General features: G+C 43.8%; 1 non-coding gene across 1 annotated transcript; it reads right to left on the reverse strand.

Annotated features, from left to right (window-relative positions):
• Positions 1 to 280: 280 nt before the first annotated feature.
• TRNAF-AAA (transfer RNA phenylalanine (anticodon AAA)) lies at positions 281 to 353 on the reverse strand. Its single transcript has one exon. It is a non-coding gene; the product is annotated as a tRNA-Phe (tRNA).
• Between the last annotated feature and the right edge of the window lie 9,991 nt (positions 354 to 10,344).

Below are 10,344 nucleotides of genomic sequence, written 5' to 3' on the forward strand. Positions count from 1 at the left end.
GCTTTCATTGGTATATTGCAGGTGAAAATGAAACATGCTGGACTTTTCTTCCCAAGGCTCTGCAGAACTATGCGTTGGTGTACAAATGTCCTATGAAGAAGAAGGGATATTTTGACTTGTCCTTGCACATTGGCTGAGAAAAGCATAAACTGCGGGATGTTGCACAATTGCGTTTCTGCTGAGCCCCAGACCTTAGTCTGCTCTAAACAACTTTCTCAAACTCCTGCTTGGTCTTCCTTTTCTTGTCAGAAAGCGGTACACCAAAAGGAGCAGGTACAGTTGCCGAAACCCGGGATCGAACCAGGGACCTTTAGATCTTTAGTCTAACGCTCTCCCAACTGAGCTATTTCGGCCTTTTCTGCCTAACCTTGATGACAATTCTGGGGTACCATGTGCTGGTGTGAAGGAATGACAATGACGAGTGACATTTTTATGTCTATGCATTTAGCCGGAAAGGAAAACAGGCAGCAAGATACTTTACTTTGTTCCAGGTGAAACTAAGCAACCACCCTGTTAGGGCAACAGGCACATGAGAAGCGAAAGAATCAAACACGCACTGGCCTAATTCATGGGAAAGTCATATAATCAAAGGTAGGGTAATCCCTGTTCAGGATACAACAATTGCCGAAACCCGGGATTGAACCAGGGACCTTTAGATCTTCAGTCTAACGCTCTCCCAACTGAGCTATTTCGGCACTTTAGAAAGCGTTTGTCCAGGAGACACGTGGCACCGTGCGTCGACTCGAAGGGGTCATTGAGCCCTTAAAGGAGGTTTATAGTCACAGCATCCACTTTTATTTGATAACATCAGCATTGTACCCACAGTAAAAACAATAGTTATTTTTGACAAGCTCGGTTCAAAAATCTCCTTTCATGTTGTGATTGATGCCTGTCTGCTGGCCATCTATTTCCACAACTTCCTAGATTTCCAGCATAGTTTTCAGTTTCTCCCCTGATTTTTACTTTCCGTTTCTAAAGACTACACATCAAAAAAGTCATTTTTCTTTCAAATGCGGCTAGGTCTTGTTCCCACGGCTTTCATTGGTATATTGCAGGTGAAAATGAAACATGCTGGACTTTTCTTCCCAAGGCTCTGCAGAACTATGCGTTGGTGTACAAATGTCCTATGAAGAAGAAGGGATATTTTGACTTGTCCTTGCACATTGGCTGAGAAAAGCATAAACTGCGGGATGTTGCACAATTGCGTTTCTGCTGAGCCCCAGACCTTAGTCTGCTCTAAACAACTTTCTCAAACTCCTGCTTGGTCTTCCTTTTCTTGTCAGAAAGCGGTACACCAAAAAGAGCATGTACAGTTGCCGAAACCCGGGACCTTTAGATCTTCATTCTAACGCTCTCCCAACTGAGCTATTTCGGCCTTTTCTGCCTAATCTTGATGACAATTCTGGGGTACCATGTGCTGGTGTGAAGGAATGACAATGACGAGTGACATTTTTATGTCTATGCATTTAGCCGGAAAGGAAAACAGGCAGCAAGATACTTTACTTTGTTCCAGGTGAAACTAAGCAACCACCCTGTTAGGACAACAGGCACATGAGAAGCGAAAGAATCAAACACGCACTGGCCTAATTCATGGGAAAGTCATATAATCAAAGGTAGGGTTATCCCCGTTCAGGATACAACAATTGCCGAAACCCGGGATCGAACCAGGGACCTTTAGATCTTCAGTCTAACGCTCTCCCAACTGAGCTATTTCGGCACTTTAGAAAGCGTTTGTCCAGGAGACACGTGGCACCGTGCGTCGACTCGAAGGGGTCATTGAGCCCTTAAAGGAGGTTTATAGTCACAGCATCCACTTTTATTTGATAACATCAGCATTGTACCCACAGTAAAAACAATAGTTATTTTTGACAAGCTCGGTTCAAAAATCTCCTTTCATGTTGTGATTGATGCCTGTCTGCTGGCCATCTATTTCCACAACTTCCTAGATTTCCAGCATAGTTTTCAGTTTCTCCCCTGATTTTTACTTTCCGTTTCTAAGGACTACACATCAAAAAAGTCATTTTTCTTTCAAATGCGGCTAGGTCTTGTTCCCACGGCTTTCATTGGTATATTGCAGGTGAAAATGAAACATGCTGGACTTTTCTTCCCAAGGCTCTGCAGAACTATGCGTTGGTGTACAAATGTCCTATGAAGAAGAAGGGATATTTTGACTTGTCCTTGCACATTGGCTGAGAAAAGCATAAACTGCGGGATGTTGCACAATTGCGTTTCTGCTGAGCCCCAGACCTTAGTCTGCTCTAAACAACTTTCTCAAACTCCTGCTTGGTCTTCCTTTTCTTGTCAGAAAGCGGTACACCAAAAGGAGCAGGTACAGTTGCCGAAACCCGGGATCGAACCAGGGACCTTTAGATCTTCAGTCTAACGCTCTCCCAACTGAGCTATTTCAGCCTTTTCTGCCTAATCTTGATGACAATTCTGGGGTACCATGTGCTGGTGTGAAGGAATGACAATGACGAGTGACATTTTTATGTCTATGCATTTAGCCGGAAAGGAAAACAGGCAGCAAGATACTTTACTTTGTTCCAGGTGAAACTAAGCAACCACCCTGTTAGGACAACAGGCACAGGAGAAGCGAAAGAATCAAACACGCACTGGCCTAATTCATGGGAAAGTCATATAATCAAAGGTAGGGTTATCCCTGTTCAGGACACAATTGCCGAAACCTGGGATCGAACCAGGGACCTTTAGATCTTCAGTCTAACGCTCTCCCAACTGAGCTATTTCGGCACTTTAGAAAGCGTTTGTCCAGGAGACACGTGGCACCGTGCGTCGACTCGAAGGGGTCATTGAGCCCTTAAAGGAGGTTTATAGTCACAGCATCCACTTTTATTTGATAACATCAGCATTGCACCCACAGTAAAAACAATAGTTATTTTTGACAAGCTCGGTTCAAAAATCTCCTTTCATGTTGTGATTGATGCCTGTCTGCTGGCCATCTATTTCCACAACTTCCTAGATTTCCAGCATAGTTTTCAGTTTCTCCCCTGATTTTTACTTTCCGTTTCTAAGGACTACACATCAAAAAAGTCATTTTTCTTTCAAATGCGGCTAGGTCTTGTTCCCACGGCTTTCATTGGTATATTGCAGGTGAAAATGAAACATGCTGGACTTTTCTTCCCAAGGCTCTGCAGAACTATGCGTTGGTGTACAAATGTCCTATGAAGAAGAAGGGATATTTTGACTTGTCCTTGCACATTGGCTGAGAAAAGCATAAACTGCGGGATGTTGCACAATTGCGTTTCTGCTGAGCCCCAGACCTTAGTCTGCTCTAAACAACTTTCTCAAACTCCTGCTTGGTCTTCCTTTTCTTGTCAGAAAGCGGTACACCAAAAAGAGCATGTACAGTTGCCGAAACCCGGGACCTTTAGATCTTCATTCTAACGCTCTCCCAACTGAGCTATTTCGGCCTTTTCTGCCTAATCTTGATGACAATTCTGGGGTACCATGTGCTGGTGTGAAGGAATGACAATGACGAGTGACATTTTTATGTCTATGCATTTAGCCGGAAAGGAAAACAGGCAGCAAGATACTTTACTTTGTTCCAGGTGAAACTAAGCAACCACCCTGTTAGGACAACAGGCACATGAGAAGCGAAAGAATCAAACACGCACTGGCCTAATTCATGGGAAAGTCATATAATCAAAGGTAGGGTTATCCCTGTTCAGGATACAACAATTGCCGAAACCCGGGATCGAACCAGGGACCTTTAGATCTTCAGTCTAACGCTCTCCCAACTGAGCTATTTCGGCACTTTAGAAAGCGTTTGTCCAGGAGACACGTGGCACCGTGCGTCGACTCGAAGGGGTCATTGAGCCCTTAAAGGAGGTTTATAGTCACAGCATCCACTTTTATTTGATAACATCAGCATTGTACCCACAGTAAAAACAATAGTTATTTTTGACAAGCTCGGTTCAAAAATCTCCTTTCATGTTGTGATTGATGCCTGTCTGCTGGCCATCTATTTCCACAACTTCCTAGATTTCCAGCATAGTTTTCAGTTTCTCCCCTGATTTTTACTTTCCGTTTCTAAGGACTACACATCAAAAAAGTCATTTTTCTTTCAAATGCGGCTAGGTCTTGTTCCCACGGCTTTCATTGGTATATTGCAGGTGAAAATGAAACATGCTGGACTTTTCTTCCCAAGGCTCTGCAGAACTATGCGTTGGTGTACAAATGTCCTATGAAGAAGAAGGGATATTTTGACTTGTCCTTGCACATTGGCTGAGAAAAGCATAAACTGCGGGATGTTGCACAATTGCGTTTCTGCTGAGCCCCAGACCTTAGTCTGCTCTAAACAACTTTCTCAAACTCCTGCTTGGTCTTCCTTTTCTTGTCAGAAAGCGGTACACCAAAAGGAGCAGGTACAGTTGCCGAAACCCAGGATCGAACCAGGGACCTTTAGATCTTCAGTCTAACGCTCTCCCAACTGAGCTATTTCGGCCTTTTCTGCCTAACCTTGATGACAATTCTGGGGTACCATGTGCTGGTGTGAAGGAATGACAATGACGAGTGACATTTTTATGTCTATGCATTTAGCCGGAAAGGAAAACAGGCAGCAAGATACTTTACTTTGTTCCAGGTGAAACTAAGCAACCACCCTGTTAGGGCAACAGGCACATGAGAAGCGAAAGAATCAAACACGCACTGGCCTAATTCATGGGAAAGTCATATAATCAAAGGTAGGGTAATCCCTGTTCAGGAAACAACAATTGCCGAAACCCGGGATTGAACCAGGGACCTTTAGATCTTCAGTCTAACGCTCTCCCAACTGAGCTATTTCGGCACTTTAGAAAGCGTTTGTCCAGGAGACACGTGGCACCGTGCGTCGACTCGAAGGGGTCATTGAGCCCTTAAAGGAGGTTTATAGTCACAGCATCCACTTTTATTTGATAACATCAGCATTGTACCCACAGTAAAAACAATAGTTATTTTTGACAAGCTCGGTTCAAAAATCTCCTTTCATGTTGTGATTGATGCCTGTCTGCTGGCCATCTATTTCCACAACTTCCTAGATTTCCAGCATAGTTTTCAGTTTCTCCCCTGATTTTTACTTTCCGTTTCTAAAGACTACACATCAAAAAAGTCATTTTTCTTTCAAATGCGGCTAGGTCTTGTTCCCACGGCTTTCATTGGTATATTGCAGGTGAAAATGAAACATGCTGGACTTTTCTTCCCAAGGCTCTGCAGAACTATGCGTTGGTGTACAAATGTCCTATGAAGAAGAAGGGATATTTTGACTTGTCCTTGCACATTGGCTGAGAAAAGCATAAACTGCGGGATGTTGCACAATTGCGTTTCTGCTGAGCCCCAGACCTTAGTCTGCTCTAAACAACTTTCTCAAACTCCTGCTTGGTCTTCCTTTTCTTGTCAAAAAGCGGTACACCAAAAGGAGCAGGTACAGTTGCCGAAACCCGGGATCGAACCAGGGACCTTTAGATCTTCAGTCTAACGCTCTCCCAACTGAGCTATTTCGGCCTTTTCTGCCTAATCTTGATGACAATTCTGGGGTACCATGTGCTGGTGTGAAGGAATGACAATGACGAGTGACATTTTTATGTCTATGCATTTAGCCGGAAAGGAAAACAGGCAGCAAGATACTTTACTTTGTTCCAGGTGAAACTAAGCAACCACCCTGTTAGGGCAACAGGCACATGAGAAGCGAAAGAATCAAACACGCACTGGCCTAATTCATGGGAAAGTCATATAATCAAAGGTAGAGTTATCCCTGTTCAGCATACAACAATTGCCAAAACCCGGGATCGAACCAGGGACCTTTAGATCTTCAGTCTAACGCTCTCCCAACTGAGCTATTTCGGCACTTTAGAAAGCGTTTGTCCAGGAGACACGTGGCACCGTGCGTCGACTCGAAGGGGTCATTGAGCCCTTAAAGGAGGTTTATAGTCACAGCATCCACTTTTATTTGATAACATCAGCATTGTACCCACAGTAAAAACAATAGTTATTTTTGACAAGCTCGGTTCAAAAATCTCCTTTCATGTTGTGATTGATGCCTGTCTGCTGGCCATCTATTTCCACAACTTCCTAGATTTCCAGCATAGTTTTCAGTTTCTCCCCTGATTTTTACTTTCCGTTTCTAAGGACTACACATCAAAAAAGTCATTTTTCTTTCAAATGCGGCTAGGTCTTGTTCCCACGGCTTTCATTGGTATATTGCAGGTGAAAATGAAACATGCTGGACTTTTCTTCCCAAGGCTCTGCAGAACTATGCGTTGGTGTACAAATGTCCTATGAAGAAGAAGGGATATTTTGACTTGTCCTTGCACATTGGCTGAGAAAAGCATAAACTGCGGGATGTTGCACAATTGCGTTTCTGCTGAGCCCCAGACCTTAGTCTGCTCTAAACAACTTTCTCAAACTCCTGCTTGGTCTTCCTTTTCTTGTCAGAAAGCGGTACACCAAAAGGAGCAGTTACAGTTGCCGAAACCCGGGATCGAACTAGGGACCTTTAGATCTTCAGTCTAACGCTCTCCCAACTGAGCTATTTCGGCCTTTTCTGCCTAATCTTGATGACAATTCTGGGGTACCATGTGCTGGTGTGAAGGAATGACAATGACGAGTGACATTTTTATGTCTATGCATTTAGCCGGAAAGGAAAACAGGCAGCAAGATACTTTACTTTGTTCCAGGTGAAACTAAGCAACCACCCTGTTAGGGCAACAGGCACATGAGAAGCGAAAGAATCAAACACGCACTGGCCTAATTCATGGGAAAGTCATATAATCAAAGGTAGGGTAATCCCTGTTCAGGATACAACAAATGCCGAAACCCGGGATCGAACCAGGGACCTTTAGATCTTCAGTCTAACGCTCTCCCAACTGAGCTATTTCGGCACTTTAGAAAGCGTTTGTCCAGGAGACACGTGGCACCGTGCGTCGACTCGAAGGGGTCATTGAGCCCTTAAAGGAGGTTTATAGTCACAACATCCACTTTTATTTGATAACATCAGCATTGTACCCACAGTAAAAACAATAGTTATTTTTGACAAGCTCGGTTCAAAAATCTCCTTTCATGTTGTGATTGATGCCTGTCTGCTGGCCATCTATTTCCACAACTTCCTAGATTTCCAGCATAGTTTTCAGTTTCTCCCCTGATTTTTACTTTCCGTTTCTAAGGACTACACATCAAAAAAGTCATTTTTCTTTCAAATGCGGCTAGGTCTTGTTCCCACGGCTTTCATTGGTATATTGCAGGTGAAAATGAAACATGCTGGACTTTTCTTCCCAAGGCTCTGCAGAACTATGCGTTGGTGTACAAATGTCCTATGAAGAAGAAGGGATATTTTGACTTGTCCTTGCACATTGGCTGAGAAAAGCATAAACTGCGGGATGTTGCACAATTGCGTTTCTGCTGAGCCCCAGACCTTAGTCTGCTCTAAACAACTTTCTCAAACTCCTGCTTGGTCTTCCTTTTCTTGTCAGAAAGCGGTACACCAAAAGGAGCAGGTACAGTTGCCGAAACCCAGGATCGAACCAGGGACCTTTAGATCTTCAGTCTAACGCTCTCCCAACTGAGCTATTTCGGCCTTTTCTGCCTAATCTTGATGACAATTCTGGGGTACCATGTGCTGGTGTGAAGGAATGACAATGACGAGTGACATTTTTATGTCTATGCATTTAGCCGGAAAGGAAAACAGGCAGCAAGATACTTTACTTTGTTCCAGGTGAAACTAAGCAACCACCCTGTTAGGGCAACAGGCACATGAGAAGCGAAAGAATCAAACACGCACTGGCCTAATTCATGGGAAAGTCATATAATCAAAGGTAGAGTTATCCCTGTTCAGCATACAACAATTGCCAAAACCCGGGATCGAACCAGGGACCTTTAGATCTTCAGTCTAACGCTCTCCCAACTGAGCTATTTCGGCCTTTTCTGCCTAACCTTGATGACAATTCTGGGGTACCATGTGCTGGTGTGAAGGAATGACAATGACAAGTGACATTTTTATGTCTATGCATTTAGCCGGAAAGGAAAACAGGCAGCAAGATACTTTACTTTGTTCCAGGTGAAACTAAGCAACCACCCTGTTAGGACAACAGGCACATGAGAAGCGAAAGAATCAAACACGCACTGGCCTAATTCATGGGAAAGTCATATAATCAAAGGTAGAGTTATCCCTGTTCAGGATACAACAATTGCCGAAACCCGGGATCAAACCAGGGACCTTTAGATCTTCAGTCTAACGCTCTCCCAACTGAGCTATTTCAGCACTTTAGAAAGCGTTTGTCCAGGAGCCACGTGGCACCGTGCGTCGACTCGAAGGGGTCATTGAGCCCTTAACGGAGGTTTATAGTCACAACATCCACTTTTATTTGATAACATCAGCATTGTACCCACAGTAAAAACAATAGTTATTTTTGACAAGCTCGGTTCAAAAATCTCCTTTCATGTTGTGATTGATGCCTGTCTGCTGGCCATCTATTTCCACAACTTCCTAGATTTCCAGCATAGTTTTCAGTTTCTCCCCTCATTTTTACTTTCCGTTTCTAAGGACTACACATCAAAAAAGTCATTTTTCTTTCAAATGCGGCTAGGTCTTGTTCCCACGGCTTTCATTGGTATATTGCAGGTGAAAATGAAACATGCTGGACTTTTCTTCCCAAGGCTCTGCAGAACTATGCGTTGGTGTACAAATGTCCTATGAAGAAGGGATATTTTGACTTGTCCTTGCACATTGGCTGAGAAAAGCATAAACTGCGGGATGTTGCACAATTGCGTTTCTGCTGAGCCCCAGACCTTAGTCTGCTCTAAACAACTTTCTCAAACTCCTGCTTGGTCTTCCTTTTCTTGTCAGAAAGCGGTACACCAAAAGGAGCAGGTACAGTTGCCGAAACCCAGGATCGAACCAGGGACCTTTAGATCTTCAGTCTAACGCTCTCCCAACTGAGCTATTTCGGCCTTTTCTGCCTAATCTTGATGACAATTCTGGGGTACTATGTGCTGGTTTGAAGGAATGACAATGACGAGTGACATTTTTATGTCTATGCATTTAGCCGGAAAGGAAAACAGGCAGCAAGATACTTTACTTTGTTCCAGGTGAAACTAAGCAACCACCCTGTTAGGGCAACAGGCACATGAGAAGCGAAAGAATCAAACACGCACTGGCCTAATTCATGGGAAAGTCATATAATCAAAGGTAGAGTTATCCCTGTTCAGGATACAACAATTGCCGAAACCCGGGATCGAACCAGGGACCTTTAAATCTTCAGTCTAACGCTCTCCCAACTGAGCTATTTCGGCACTTTAGAAAGCGTTTGTCCAGGAGCCACGTGGCACCGTGCGTCGACTCGAAGGGGTCATTGAGCCCTTAACGGAGGTTTATAGTCACAACATCCACTTTTATTTGATAACATCAGCATTGTACCCACAGTAAAAACAATAGTTATTTTTGACAAGCTCGGTTCAAAAATCTCCTTTCATGTTGTGATTGATGCCTGTCTGCTGGCCATCTATTTCCACAACTTCCTAGATTTCCAGCATAGTTTTCAGTTTCTCCCCTGATTTTTACTTTCCGTTTCTAAGGACTACACATCAAAAAAGTCATTTTTCTTTCAAATGCGGCTAGGTCTTGTTCCCACGGCTTTCATTGGTATATTGCAGGTGAAAATGAAACATGCTGGACTTTTCTTCCCAAGGCTCTGCAGAACTATGCGTTGGTGTACAAATGTCCTATGAAGAAGAAGGGATATTTTGACTTGTCCTTGCACATTGGCTGAGAAAAGCATAAACTGCGGGATGTTGCACAATTGCGTTTCTGCTGAGCCCCAGACCTTAGTCTGCTCTAAACAACTTTCTCAAACTCCTGCTTGGTCTTCCTTTTCTTGTCAGAAAGCGGTACACCAAAAGGAGCAGTTACAGTTGCCGAAAACCGGGATCGAACTAGGGACCTTTAGATCTTCAGTCTAACGCTCTCCCAACTGAGCTATTTCGGCCTTTTCTGCCTAATCTTGATGACAATTCTGGGGTACCATGTGCTGGTGTGAAGGAATGACAATGACGAGTGACATTTTTATGTCTATGCATTTAGCCGGAAAGGAAAACAGGCAGCAAGATACTTTACTTTGTTCCAGGTGAAACTAAACAACCACCCTGTTAGGGCAACAGGCACATGAGAAGCGAAAGAATCAAACACGCACTGGCCTAATTCATGGGAAAGTCATATAATCAAAGGTAGGGTAATCCCTGTTCAGGATACAACAATTGCCGAAACCCAGGATCGAACCAGGGACCTTTAGATCTTCAGTCTAACGCTCTCCCAACTGAGCTATTTCGGCACTTTAGAAAGCGTTTGTCCAGGAGACACGT

This window comes from Lithobates pipiens, unplaced genomic scaffold (assembly GCF_037356315.1).
Source record: "Lithobates pipiens isolate NorthernLeopardFrog02 unplaced genomic scaffold, aLitPip1_a1.2 Scaffold_18, whole genome shotgun sequence".
NCBI lineage: Eukaryota > Metazoa > Chordata > Amphibia > Anura > Ranidae > Lithobates > Lithobates pipiens.